Source organism: Perognathus longimembris, chromosome 12 (assembly GCF_023159225.1).
Source record: "Perognathus longimembris pacificus isolate PPM17 chromosome 12, ASM2315922v1, whole genome shotgun sequence".
Lineage (NCBI taxonomy): Eukaryota > Metazoa > Chordata > Mammalia > Rodentia > Heteromyidae > Perognathus > Perognathus longimembris.
In genome coordinates, this window is record NC_063172.1 from 51,751,980 (window position 1) to 51,767,141 (window position 15,162).

Below are 15,162 nucleotides of genomic sequence, written 5' to 3' on the forward strand. Positions count from 1 at the left end.
GAGGTGTTTGACGTGGCAGTGGACCTGGGAAGAACTGAGCAACCATATTGAAATATGATTAACCAAATGCCCTCTGGAGCATTCCAATGCTGATGTGCAGAAACATGGCTGGGACTCAAGAGAAAGTCATAAATTAGACATGTAAATCTGGAAATTTCTGCTAGACGAAGTTCTGGAATGGAATTGGCCAATGATGAGCTGTTGAGAGAGAAATGTGAGAACAGATGAGGGCTGGAAAATGAAGGATAGCCTTGTTTTCCCTATAATCACAGACATTTAACACAGCTATCCTACAAAATACCCATTATTCTTGCTTCTTCCCACATCCACTTATGCCCCTGAACTTACTCCTCTTCACTTGTCACCACTTCTGAGATGCATTTGATTATTCAATCAGACTTTATATGGTTTTAGTTTGAGTGTTATCTTGAACAACTTGTAAAAAGGAATTGCCATTCACCAAAGTTATATGTGAATACAATGAATCTTGATAAATGTCACCTCCTCATCATTCTCCTCAATCCTTCCCAATCTCATCCCTTCTCTCAATGTTCCTAATTTTGTAGAATATGCATCAAATTTTATGACTGCATTCTCCCCCACATAATCTCTTCATTTGGCTACCTCCCAACTTGCCCCCCTCCCTTTTTATTATTGTTGAGTTATTTTACATGTGGGTTACAGTTACATGAATCAAGTAATGAGCTATGAATACAATACTTTTTGAACCATATCTCCTCTTCCATTGCTCTCTCCTGGTTTTTCCCTCCCATCCCCACCCACAAGATATCCAGTTCATTTTCCACATACTGCCTAGTTGAATTTCCTCATCCTTGTTCAACTTTTTTTGTGCCTTCCCTAATACAAGCAAAGTAACAAATAAGACAAAATGAAAACAAAACAAAAACAGCAACAATGGCAACTACAAATGTCTCTTGTTTTTTTTCTTGGAGTTCATTTCATAGGATATTATTTTATGTGATCATCTGCACATAGGGATTGAGCTTTCATTCACCACTCCTATGCATATCCTCTTTTGGCCTCAATATGTGAATGACTAGAGTCCTATGTAATTTATCATGTCCCAGTGTGTGTGTGTGTGTGTGTGTGTGTGTGTGTGTGTGTGTGTCTGTGTCTGTGTGTGTCTGTGTGTCTGTGTGTGTGTCGTGTATGTATCTGTGTATAAGCACATGATAGTTACTACAAGTGAGGGAAACCATGAATGTTTCTTTTGCTCTTGCTTACTTCAATTAATATATCTTGCAAGTCTTTCCATTTTCTTATAAATGGTACAATATCATTCTTTCTGATGGATGAGTAGAATTCCATTGTTTACATATGTCACATTTCCTGACCCATTCATCATTCACTGAGGGACATCTAGGCTGATTCCATATCTTGGCTATGGTAAGCAATGCTGCAATGAACATGGTTGTGCTGGTGGCCTTAGTATGGCTTGGTTTGTGGTCCATTGGATAAATGTTCAGGAGTGAGATTGCTGGGTCATAGGGAAGCTCTATGTTTTCCAAGTGATTGACCAAGCTTACATTCCCACCAACAGTGAAATAAAGTTCCTTTTTGGCCACATCACCACCAGCATTTGTTATTGTTAGTTTTCCTGATAATGGCCATTCTAACCTGAGAGAAATGGAATCTTAATGTTGTTTTGATTTGGATTTATTTCATGGCCAGAGATGTCAAACACTTCTTCACGTGCCTATTGTCCATTCTTTTTTCTTCTGCAAGGAAATCTCTTTTTGAAGTCTTTAGCCCACTTATTGGTTGGGTTGGTGAGTTTTTATGGGTTTAGTTTTTGGAGGTTTAATTTTTTTGTGCTCAAAGTATATTTTAGACATGAGGCCCTTGTCTGATGTATGGCTAGTGAAGATGTTCTCCCATTCTAGGCTTTCTACTTATCTTGCTGACTATCTTTTGCTATGCAGAAGTTCTTCAGTTTAATACAGTCCCATGTATCCAGTCTTTCTTTAATTTGTTGTGATTCTGCATAATTTGTTGTGATTCTGGAAGTTTTACCCTGAGCCTAGAAGGCCTGGGGCTTACCCAACTCTTTCTGGAGATATTTTCACAGTATCTGGCCTTACACTGAGGTCTTTGATCCACTTAGAGTTGATCTTGGTGCAATGTGACATATGAACATCTACCTTTAGTTTTCTGCACATAGCCAATTTTGCCAGTACCATTTGTTGAAGAGGCTGTCTTTCTTCCATCCTGTGTCAACCAGACTTAATTAGTGAATAATAAAGACCAACTCTTCTTAGTCCCCTTGGCTCCCGTCAGTCCCCAAATCCTATAGATCCTTCTCCTTGGAAATCTGTTCCATGTAGCACTCTTTTTTGGTCAACTCAGTCTTTGAGGTCTAGTCTCATTACCTGAACTACTGAGATATGTTCCTAACTCACTTCCTAATGCTCAACCTTCCTGCTCTCCATCTCTCTATTACCTCTCAGTAATACCTTTCTAAAAGACTGAATTGATTCCATTCTGCCTGACTTTAATACCTCCGATGTCCAGTTTTGACATCAGTATCTGGTAGGGCTTATGATAGGTTCTTATTTCTACTTGCAGAAGTGCTAATTGGTGGCCTATTCTGTGAAGTGTTTCTGATTGCTCCCTTTTTAGCCCTCTGTCTAGCTACCTGCTCTACTCCCAGCAGCTGTGAAGAAGTCTAAAGCAGCAAAGTTAAAGACTTGTAAAGCCAAGGCTTGAGAACAATCAACAAAAGAGGTATTGAGATCATTAAAAATAATGGGATGAGATTAGACTGGGAAACAATGGCCCCATATGATAAAGATTTAAATCCTTAACGTGGCATGAAAAGCTGGGATGAACTCATTTCTCCAAATTCACTTTGGCCCTTTCCCCTTACTCTCTGCTGTCAGATCTCATGGCCTTCTTGAAGAATATTGAAGAGCTTTATTTTAGTTTGTGTGGTCCATGGATCAGGGGGACTTCTTCTCAATGAACTGCTCTTAATTGTCTCTGAACTGCTAATCCATCCATGGAATCTCTCAATTGCAATCTCCCTCCCTCAGAGACCAGGGGGTCTAATCTTGTAGACTAACTCAGGGTCCTGTACCTACATTCTGGAGCCCTGAAATTTTCTTTCACAGCCCTAAATATTTACAGAGGCTGTTTGTACTAAATGCATTCTTTCAGAGACATATACACATCATTCTGTAAGATTTTAGTAGTTAACAAATACTGGCTTGTATATTTTAGTGAAAATGACTAAAAATGCCAGTCTGATATACAACCCTTAAAAAACCCAAAGATTGTCCAAGCAACATATTATCTATGACCACCCAAAGCTTTCAGAAAGCAAAAGCAAATAGCCAAATGTATGCCCCTGTTATAATTACAATAACACATAAAATTAGAATACTTATAACAGCTAAGACCTATCAATATCAACATAAGTAAAATATGATTTGGGAAATCTTTTTTTTCATTATCTCTAAGTAGTTGCACAAAGAGTAGCCACTTAAGAAGCAATTTATGAATAAAATTCATGACTTTTATTATCCTAGTACTCTTCTATATTCAGAGATTAAGATGATCATGTGAAAAGTATGCTCAGTGGAATTCAAGAGGAAAACAATTATAGATGACTGACAATAGAGACGGCCAATGCAGCTACAGCAGGGAGTATAATTATTGTCTTTTCTCTAGTAGACTGGCTATAAATATTTTCTAGATGAATGAAGGTGATTAAGTCCTTCACGAAGGGGAACTATTTACTCTTTGTTGCATGAAGAGAATAATGAAGAATAATTGTACAACATGTACTTCCACAAAATAACAGTGCATGGTTACTGGAGAACAAATCTGGAGACAGGAGTGAGAAGAAAATTTCAATAGAAAGTAGTAATGTTAAGGCACTTAAGGATAAAGAAAAAAAGGTGTAATTGTGTAAATGGGAAACCAACTTGAATCTGGAATATGAGGTTAAGAATTTTTTTATACTCTAATGTAGACAAGGGGCTTCAGGTTCTCCAGTAGTGAAATGAGTACTCTCTACACACCGCCTTGACATTGGGGAATGTTGTACAATCATCAAGATCCAGTTTAAACTGCACTTAGTTCTTTTCTCCCCCAGAGAATTGCTAATGAAAAGAAGGGTTGCCAAAATGACTTGGCAGACCTATCACCACCAAAATCTTACTTCAGATTGAAATGGTTGAGCCTGGCTTGTTTTTTGAAAAGTGCCGTTGAATTGGTTTCTAGCAGGAACTTAAAATCTATTAGGTTTTAGGTGATGCTTGAGTGAAAGGTACTATATACTAAAATTATTAAGTTTCACCATATGTTTCAGTCACTCACAGAGGTGAGAAATAGTTGCTTCACCTTTGGAAGGCAAGAACCTCAAGTTACTTGAACCAACAACAGCTTTTAGGAACTTAACATTTGCTACTTGTAGAATTTCTTTCTCATTTTTTGTGCAGAGTATCATCTATACTATTTATTTTTCAATACATACTTCTCTTTCTCTAACTGCATTTAAAATCTTTTGGAGGAAAACCTTCATAAAACACATCCTTGTCACGTAGAGAGCCACATCCATATAGGTTGACGGCCTACTAATTCATCAATATCTAGAATTATTAGGAAGAAGCTGTATGAAAGTACCAGAACAGTACCAAAGTTTCATTCATTCATGAAATGATTGATTGCATCCACTCTGCAGAAATGGATTCATATTTCTGAGTACATGTTACCTTATATCCCTAGAAGACAAAAATACATTTGCACTCAATATGCATTTACAGGATAATATGACACAGGTGTGGTGATGTTAGAAAAGAGAAGGCTAGCTATAAAGAAGAAAAATAAAAGCTTTCCTAGGGAAGCAACTCAGATTTAGGAGTGGAGCTCTGGCTTTGGAAATAGGAAAACAGCCAAGTGTGAAAGATGGTTTTCATATTATAAAGACACTCAGTCAACCCAAAGTCTCACAAGCAAAGGTCTTAGTAGGACATATTATAAGACAAAATCAAGTTTATGACAACTGAGATGTTGATTTAAGCAATGGACACCTAAAGACAAGTTGACCAGGAGGCTGCTACCCAGCATGGAGTAACATGAAAAGACAAGCAGAAGAGGCAACATTAAGGAATCTAACATTCACCTCCTCCCAAGACTCTCATGTTACTGCTGTATTAAATGACTCACTGCTATTGTTGAAGAAGCACTCAGCATTGATAATAGAGTTTAAATGTGTCAATCTTTATAGAGAGTACAAGTCTTTTATATGTCACCATATTTATGCACATTCTTATACCCAATATCATTTCACATTAATTTTAAAAACTGAATACATAGATCCTTATGATCTATTCATCCTTAGTACACTCTATGAATCTGTGAGATGGAAAAATAAATAGTACTAGACATTAAATTAAAAAAAGACCACAATGGCTTTTTGCTGACACTGCACATATTGAAGTAGCTATCGCTGTAAAGCATCATGGTTGGAAATGCCAGAAAGAATATTTTGAATAGGAAAAAACTGCATATCTATGAATGAATCTTAGGGTGATAGAGTGAAAAACAACTGGGAAATCTACTTATTTTAAATGTACCTTGATAGCCAAGCAAAAGTCAAAAAATGATAATGGCATGGTGCTGATGATAATTCATTTGTTAACATTTATTGAAAACTTTACTACTACTTAATGTGGCTTTAATCAGGTTATCTAATTTAATGAGATTGTCATTTTCCTGAAATTTCTCTTTAATCTTTTTTAACAAATATATCAGGTAGATATTCTCGTATGTATATTCTGCTAAAGAATTTAGCTTAGTGATTAGCCATTTAAGACTATATTTCTACTGAAGTCAGATTAGTGAACTAGTGTTAGTTACACCCATGCTTTTAAGCCTGTTACTTCTCTGTGTTTGTGACTCTAGCAATAAAGTAGGGAATTTAATGAGAAGCAATTGCTGTCATATATGTAAAATTCTTTGAAGTGTCCATGTAAAAGGGTTTCAAAAATTGTGGCTTCTCTGATTGTCACTATTTTAAAGATGAGCAGTGTGAGAAATTCAGTAACTTGATAAATATCACATGACTAGCAATTGTCAGATTTAGGATTTCAACCTAGCAGTACAGTCCCAGAGCTTTCATTTTTAGCTCTATTCCATCATGGACTTAAAAAAAAAAAAAAGAAGTATAGAAAATTTTCATATGTCTCTTGGCCATTCTCATTTCCTTATCAGAGAAATCTCTTTTTAAGTCTTTAGCTCACTTGTTGAGGGGGCTATTGGTTCTTTGCGGGATTTTTTTGAAGAAATTTAATTTTTTTAGTTCTGTATATATTTTAGATATGAGGCCTTTGTCCTTTGTATGGCCAGTAAAGATCTTTTCCCAATCTGTGGGCTTTCTGTTTATCTTGCGAGCTATGTCCTTTGCCCTACAGAAGCTCTGCAGATTGATGCAGTCCCATTTTTGCAGCCTTTTTTTTTATTTGTAGTATTTCTGAGCATTTATTAAGGAAGTTTGTCCTGTGCCAAGGAGCCCAAGTGTTTCTCCTATTCCTTCTTGTAGTGTTTTAAGGGTATCTGTTTTTATTTCTAGGTCTTTGATCCATTTGGAATTGATTTTGGTGCAGGGTGCATCACTGGCCATAAAAGAAATGCAAATCAAAACAACGTTGAAATTCCACCTCACCCCAGTAAGAATGTCCTTTATCAAGAAAACTAACAATAACAAATGTTGGAGGGGATGTGGCCAAAAGGGAACCCTACTTCATTGTTGGTGGGAATGTAAACTGGTTCAGCCACTCTGGAAAGTGGTATGGAGATTCCTCAGAAGGCCAAACACAGAGCTCCCCTATGACCCAGCAGCCCCACTTTTGGGCATCTACCCAAAAGACCACAAACAAGAACACACTAAAGCCACCAGCATAACAATGTTCATCGTAGCACAATTTGTCATAGCTAAAATATGGAACCAACCCAGATGCCCCTCAGTAGACGAATGGATCAGGAAAATGTGGTAATATACACCATGGAATTTTATGCCTCCATCAGAAAGAATGACATTTCCCCATTCATAAGGAAATGGTCGGACTTGGAAAAAATTATACTAAGTGAAGTGAGCAAGACCCAAAGAAACATGGACTCTATGATCTCCCTCATAGGGAATAATTAGCACAGGTTTAGGCTAGTCACAGCAAAGGATCACAAGAACCCAGTATCTATGCCCTTATGAACACATAAGATGATAAGTGAAAGGAATTCCATGTTATGGAAACGACTGTTAGATCACTGTTGTAATCACTTTCAACATGCCATGTGACACCATAGCTTGTATTGTTGATGATCCTCTTGTATCCCCTTCCTGTGGTTATACCTGCACTATCACTGTATCTCATCTGAATACACTGGATACTGTATATACTGGTATTAGAAACTAGGGAAGTGAAAGGGAATATCAAAATTGAGAGACAAAGGATAAAAAGACAAATGACTCCAAAAGCAATACTTGCACAGCCATTGGATGTAAACCAACTAAACACTCATGGGGGGAGAGGGGAAGGGGGAAGGGGAAGGGGGAAAGAGGGAGGAGGTAACAAATAGTACAAGAAATGTACCCAAGGCCTAACATATGAAACTGTAACCTCCCTGTACATCAATTTGACAATAAAATAAAAATTAAGAAAAAGAGAGAAGGCAGTAGAATTTGAACCCTGGGTTGAATAAGTAGAAAAACCTCAAAAAAATAAATAAAATTTAAAAAATAGATGTTTGACTGACAAAAAAAGAAAAGAAAATTTTCAGCAGCCTATATTAAATAAACCATTTCCATTTTACAAAGATAAATTTTATAGATGATACCTGTATTTTAAGTTTCTTCCTACATTTACCCAAGTATATGTAATTATGATTCACATTTAGGATGGAGGCATCCTACTATCTCCCTCTCCTATATTTAATGCCTTTACTTTAAAAACATCCGTTGTTTTTACTAAGAAAAAATATGGCTAGGTACACTTTCCATGGAGGGAAGAGGTGATCAAAGAGGCTACAGATGAGAAAGTGGGTGAAACCATATGGCACTTGAGGGGGCCACAGTGAACCTTATCCTACAAGATAGGAGTCATCAAATTTAAACAAGAGTAGAAATGGTCATGTGCCTGCTATAGGAAAATCAGCATAGTGCTGGGAAGTGGGAATAACTCATGGTCAAAAGAATTAATGAGGACTTTAGCAAGTAGTCATATAGAGAGTAAGGCTACTTGGACACAGTGGAATTGGGGAAAAGTGATCAAATTCTGGATTATTTATAAGCAGAAACAGTATAATTTGCTGATGGAGTAGACAGATACAGTTATGGAAAAAGGTAAATATCAAGAATGCCCTGAAAGCTTGCAGCTGAGCAACCATAAGAATGGAGCTGCCATATATGTTACAGAAACAACAAAGCTGAACAACTTGCAAGTGGTTAAAAAGGAATTTGAATGTAAGCTGTTTACTGAAGAGAAAAAAAAATCAGGGCCATTCCCATCTATACAGCTATGTCTACCATAGCATACTCTACAGGGCATAGTAGGTAATTTTGTCTAGGACATTAACACAGGTCTCAAGAAAGGTATAGGGGCTTGTGGTTTAATTCTGGCTTTACTTGCCTAGCATCTATAAGGTCTTGACTTTAATCCCTAGTACCACTACCACAAAGGGTAGGAAAGAAGGGAGGGGGGAGGAAGAGGAAGGGATAGAGGGGAGAAGGGAAGGAGGGAGGTAAAAAGAGAGGAAGAGAGGGAAAGGTACAAGGGAAGGGACAAGGAGACAGAGATGGGAGGGAGAAGAGAAGAGAAAGGAAGGGAAGGGAGGTAATTGAGTGGAAAACACAGCAGGATGTCCATAGTGCCATTTTGATACAAACAGTAACAAGAGTAAAGGTCAGAGGACAAAAAGCACCTGTGTATGTGGTGATACCTCAGCTAGGCATTTATAATGTACTTAGAAGGTATAAGGTGCAACAAGAAACCTAAAAGGCTATATCATAATACCGGAATGTCATATTTGGAGGCTGAAATTTTTATCATTTGGACAACTAGAAACTGTTGCAAGCAAGCAGTAGTCAGTGAGATTGTCTGGACTATGTTTCATAATATGAATTTTGGCTAAATTTGCCCTACTTCACCCTCTTTTTGCCTGCCAGCACTCCCCCTACCCATTAACCACACCCTGGATACGATCTGTTTTTCTTTCATTCATTCTTTTAACTGTATATTAATTGCTCAAATGGGTTTCAGACTCAGATTTCAGGGGGAATTGGTACAAGGATAGACAGGGAACAAGCATATAGCATCATGGAAGCGACAAGATAACAAAACAGCTTACAATGGTTCTACACATTGTACATGTTAGGAGAGAACAATTTAACCACTGATCCTTTCAGGGGAAATGTGGCTCTTCGTTGTGCCCAGTGAATGGTGAGTAATTTGGACAACATGGAAAGTCACTGAGTCCAGTGGTCACAAAGTCATATTTTTTTTCTAGATCTACCCAGGAGGTAAAGAACAGCAGCAGCTGAGATTTCATCCTAGGGCAAGACTCCTGGTCCAAAGAGTAATGCACATCTGTTTTGTTTCCCTTTGCTCTGGGCCTGATTGAAAATGAAAAGCCTATACAGTATTGACTTGATAGTCCAGAGTCAAGTGGAAAAAATTTCAATCATAAAATTCCAGCCAAGCCAGAAAGAATTCAGATCCCTGAGGAGACTCGGACGGGCCAGGACAGGCCCACAATAAAACTTGGATAGCATGGAGATTCCGTTCCTAGTATCATTTGCTTGCCTGCCCAGGTTTCTGCAACAAATAATCTGAGAAACAACAAAGTCTTTCTTCAAAAGAAAATTAAATAGGTATATATTTTTAAACACACACAGTCAAGACCCTATCTTTATGCCATAAAAGTAGGTTTGCTTTATTTTGGCACTGAAGGGACTATGGGCTCAACATGAAGTGTGGATTTATGGGTTCGTTGACACTAGTAATGTCTAGAAAAGCCTGCACTTGCCCTCTGTAGTAATGGACTCATTTTCAGAACACTGTGTGCTCCAGTGTGTTTCAATACGTGTATTTAGGGTTCTGTGAATAAACTGTAACCTCCTACACTAAAAACCCCATCTTGCCTGCTGGATGACTGTGCGGTGCCTTGTTCGCTGTTCATTTCTTTGTACTTATATGCTAAAGTGATTTAGAGTCAGGCAGTTCAGAGTTATTTTTGCAATATTAGAGTGTGGTTTTATTTAAGACCTACTTGCCTTTTACCTGTTTTACTGTTTAACTGCTCTCCAACACATGATCTCCTAACCATAAGAAAGAGTTGTTCTCTGTCTCTGAAGACTTTCTAGTTCCCCATGCCTGGATTTAGCAATGCCTTCCTTGGATTCTCCATAATACTTGGTCTTGGGGTCTTTTAATATATTTCTCATTTAACACCTGCATGGATATTATTTGTACGGTTGGAGTATATTTCCTGTGGTTCCCCTCTCCCCATAAAAGTGGAATATAGAAGTTGGGGGAGACCTTTACTCATCTTTTGATAGAAGAAACTGGATCCTTTGTAATCAATTGGTACCAATGTGATAAATTGAGAGAAAACCGAAGAGAGCAGCAGTTACTGTGAATTCAAATCCTGCCTGTTTGACAGGCAAGTGGGTGTACCCTTTCCTCTGGAACAAGGGCCACCTTGTCATGAAATGAAATCTCAGTGCTATAGAATCAGTGTATAATAGTGTAATAATATTGCCTCTGAGTCATATCTCAGCAACTTTTCTATCTCTAGCCAAAACTAAATTAAAGGCCATTAACAACAAAAAGGTCATGTGAAGGTCATGTGTACCAGTCTAGGTCAGAGATTCCCATAAACCCGTGCTTCATTTGGCACTGAGACATTTGACCATCACCCTGAACTATTAAAAGGAATCTTCTTTGGGAAATTGTGTCATAATTTACACTCTTGAACTTCATAAGTAGAGCTGCAGCTACATAGGACATTCACCACTGTTGAAATAGCTAATGATAGCCTTACTCTGGAAATTCTAAGACAGATGTATGCAGAGTTTACAAGAAATCAAATTGGGCATTCAGAACAGTTTAAAAAAACTGATGCACATGAGAGAAATGAAAATGATCACTTCTGAAATTCTGCTCGTGACCCAGAAAGAATAAGCTAACACAGAGGATTGTGGGAATAGAGGGAAGGTGTTTTGTGCCACATCTGTAACTCAGTTTGGACAGCTGAGCTCCAACCATGACTACAGAGGATTATGCCAAAGCCTCACTGGAAGATTTAAGGAAATGAATAATAATATAAAAACTTAGTGCTGCTCCTGGCCAGACTCTGCACTAGACGCCTATATATATTCCTGCTAATCCTCACCATATCCCTACAAGGTGAGCATTTTCATCTTCACCCCACATATGAGGAAACGAAGGCTCAGAGAGGCTCAGTAGCTCGCCCCAAAATAATACCAGTTGCAAATACCTTAGCAGCGATTATACCCTTTACATTTCATCAAATTTCCTTTATGAAATACAGTCCAAAACCTTGAGAAAATATGGCACTTAAAATGAAGTTCAGATACTATAAGCCTGATACCACTTGACAATGGAAGATCATAGCTATTTATTATAGCAGAAAAGATCAGAAATACTATCAAGCAGCATAATAGGATAAATGAAGAACTTGAGTTCTGTATCCAGCTGAACACAAGTCACAGCACTGCAGCCTGTTACCTACATCTGAATACTGTCTAATTACTTAAGAAAGGAACTCCACTATCACTCCTTTCACATTGTTTCCATTTTTTCCTATGTTCTTCCACCTACCCCTATGCCTCCAGTTCCTTTGTGTTTGCAGCACTTGGCACATTTCCTCTGTCCTCCCAGTGCTGAGGCTACAATCCAGTGCTTTTAAGTTTACAGCCATGGACTGAGAGTCATGAATTTTATAGAATAGATTTTTCAATATTTTGGTAGGATCCTGAAATCTCAGAAATTTCCAAGAAAAAAGACGCTATACTCTGAGGACAGTTCACCCATTGCTTGGCATTTGCAAATCTGCAGTTGTGCCACTGGTATGTTCCTGTAGGTAAGTTTGATGGCTATTTTTTGGCTAAAAAATATTTTTTCCATGCTATACTAGTATCAGTTCAGATTGATCCTTGTATCTCCCACAGTCAGAGTAGCACTGTATCCCACCAGGACACTCCTGTGCATGCCAAATTTGTGATTGTGTAATTGGCATCAGTAAAGCCTATTTGGTCCCTGTTTGGTTCCCCTCCCTCCCTCACCTTTTCCTGCTGGCACAGGTGCATTTCTGCTTCAAAGTAAATTAGTGCAATAACTAACTGGATCCAAATGTCCAGTCAGAAAACATCTGGGGAAGAGAAACACGTTGACCTTTATAATTGTCCAAGTGCTTTCCTTTCAGTCTTCTCAGCTTCAAGAAGACAGTATATACAGTGTTCAAGAGACATGGAGGAGGGAAAAGAATTGGGGTGGGTGTCCACATGAGAAAGGCAACAATTGTCCTGTATAATAAAAAGTAAGTAGAGGATGGATAAAATAACTTTGCAGGCAGACTTCAACTCTGGATTGCTTTTCTTATATGGCACTAAAATTTTAGGACAGTTGTGAAATGAGATCGTGTTCTTTGCTCACCATATCAAAGCTGGTATTATTCACATGCTCCTCTGTAAAGATCCACACACACCCCATGCAATTTCATATGGAAAACAATGCTACAGTAAACTGTCTTGATACTAGTCAATCTTCATATGATTTATAGCCCACAAGCTCCAGTTGCTGAGCTATTGAGCATGGAAGGTTTTCTTTTTCTTTTTTGCTGGTTGTGGTGCTTGAACTCTGGGCCTGAGCACTGTCCCTGAGCTCTTCAGCTCAAGACTAGCACTCTGCCACTTGAGCCACAGCGCCACATCCATGGTTTTTCTAATTCTTTTTTTTTTTTTTTTTACTATTGTTTAGTATCCAGAAAGTGTTTCTAGGACAAATGTGGGTGTTCAAAAAGTATGTGCTAAGTTTCTCTGGACTATCACCATCACTTCAAAAAGTCTGAGGCAACATGAGCTCATTTTCCAGGAAAACCAGATTGATCAAAAGATATTGACCAGTCTAAGCCATCACTTTCTAACATTTTAACCTATGCCTCCAGAAGACATAGATGCTTCACAAACATTCTGTTACAGATATCACAACCCTGCATAGTGCTTCCTTGATTATTTTTAATCTAAGATTAGCTCCGAGTACCTTCACCTGGCAATTCTACTCATAATTCTACTCAATTCTACTCAAAACCCCTTCCCTTGAGATATAATCATCTTACTTATGCCACTATGCCAGCAGCAATGGAAGATTTTAATTAGTACTGATAGAGACACATTTGCATAAGAGTGAAGAGAATAACCAGGTAATATGCGCATGGTTATCAACTCACAAATTTATTTATTTTACATGATTTCCACTAAAGCAACATAAGGATGTTCAAGCTACTCACATCCATCTTAATAGCACATTTCCAAGTATGTTTCCAACAATGTTTTGCCAATTGAGCTGAAGTTACAGGGAAATGAAAGGCATGAAATGGGGACCATGTCGTGGTAGGTGTGTGACATTGCCATATCACAGACCTTCAATAGCTGTAATGTAAGGTCACTGGAATGAGTACAAATCAACAAAATACCTTCTTTACTGTCATCAATTGTTGGCTTCTTAGCAGCTCTCACAGGATTCGTCACAGCTCAGATGCAAAGTGCACAGTTGCTAGGCATGCTTAGTTGCCCCTTGAGGGCTTGCTTTTCACTCAGGAGCACCAAAGGAAGCTTGTTGAGTGAAAGATGGCTAGAAATAATAGAAAGCAAGACTAGGCTCACCCAGAACTCAGTACTGCGACACTGTGTTTGTGTTCTTCTAAAGTGTAGTTGGGGGTTGCCCTCCTCATCGATGGGTATGTGTTAAAAACAAAACTTCAGCCTCCTTTTCAAAGCTATAGAATGAAATTCCTTTGGGGAAAAAACCCATAAATTTTATTTTTATACTTATATATTTGAGTATCACTGATATCTACTGATAGTATTAAATCAGCCCACAGAAGTTTATCTAGCAATAAATAAACTGGGAGACGATTTGTTCATCTTTCTTGGTGTTACTTTAGGCTAAGAAACTTGACCCTCAGAAAGGACCTAAGAACTTGGGGCCTGGAGATAAAGGGAAGAGGGTATTTTCATTCATCAATTAAATACTGAAAGGAAGAATGAGTCAATAGAAGGGCAAAAGATGAGTCATGCTATTAATGTACACACGCACACACACACACACACACACACACACACACACACACACAAAAATTACACTCTGGAAATTTCCTGGTAGTTTTAAACCATAAACTATTTACTAGCATAATATCTGATTACACTTTTTACTGTGGCTCCCCAATTGAAATTCCCAACATATTAAAGCAAGATCAAAGCATAGAAAAATAGGTACTCCAACATATGAAATAAAAATTCATACAGCATTTTTGTAGATGAATTTACCAAAAATTACCAAACAAATATGCCTTTTCCCTTTAACACAGAAATTTCAGTACTAGAAACTAACTGTATATTATAGATATACTATATCTTCCAATGTATGCCACTATTTTGTGTACTACAAAAATACTAAGAAAATCTTACTTGCACTCATCTAACTCATTTGCTTTTAGTTTCTTAAGGAAATCTAGAGTACTAGTATAAACTGTGCAATGATTTTTATGAAGAAAAATAATATGGTATCACTAGTAAGGTGACATGAAGAAAGTCATAAATACTTCCTGAATCTGCCAATCACTCTGCTGAGAGCTTTAATAGAAACCCCCCTACATTCACACAAATTGGACATGGTTTTTCTGTTTTCTTTCAGACAAGAAAAATGAGGCTCTAAGAAGACACCGAACCGCTTTAAGGTTCTAACAAAATCAAACTCCAGGATTCTTTCTCAAAACTAGTTCTGTCTTTAACTATTGTCAAAAGAATGAACCTCTGTTGAATAGTACCAGTGTCGAGACATATCAGCACATGACAGACTGAAACTCTAGGATTCTTCTTCAGTATGAATTTGCTTTTTAACT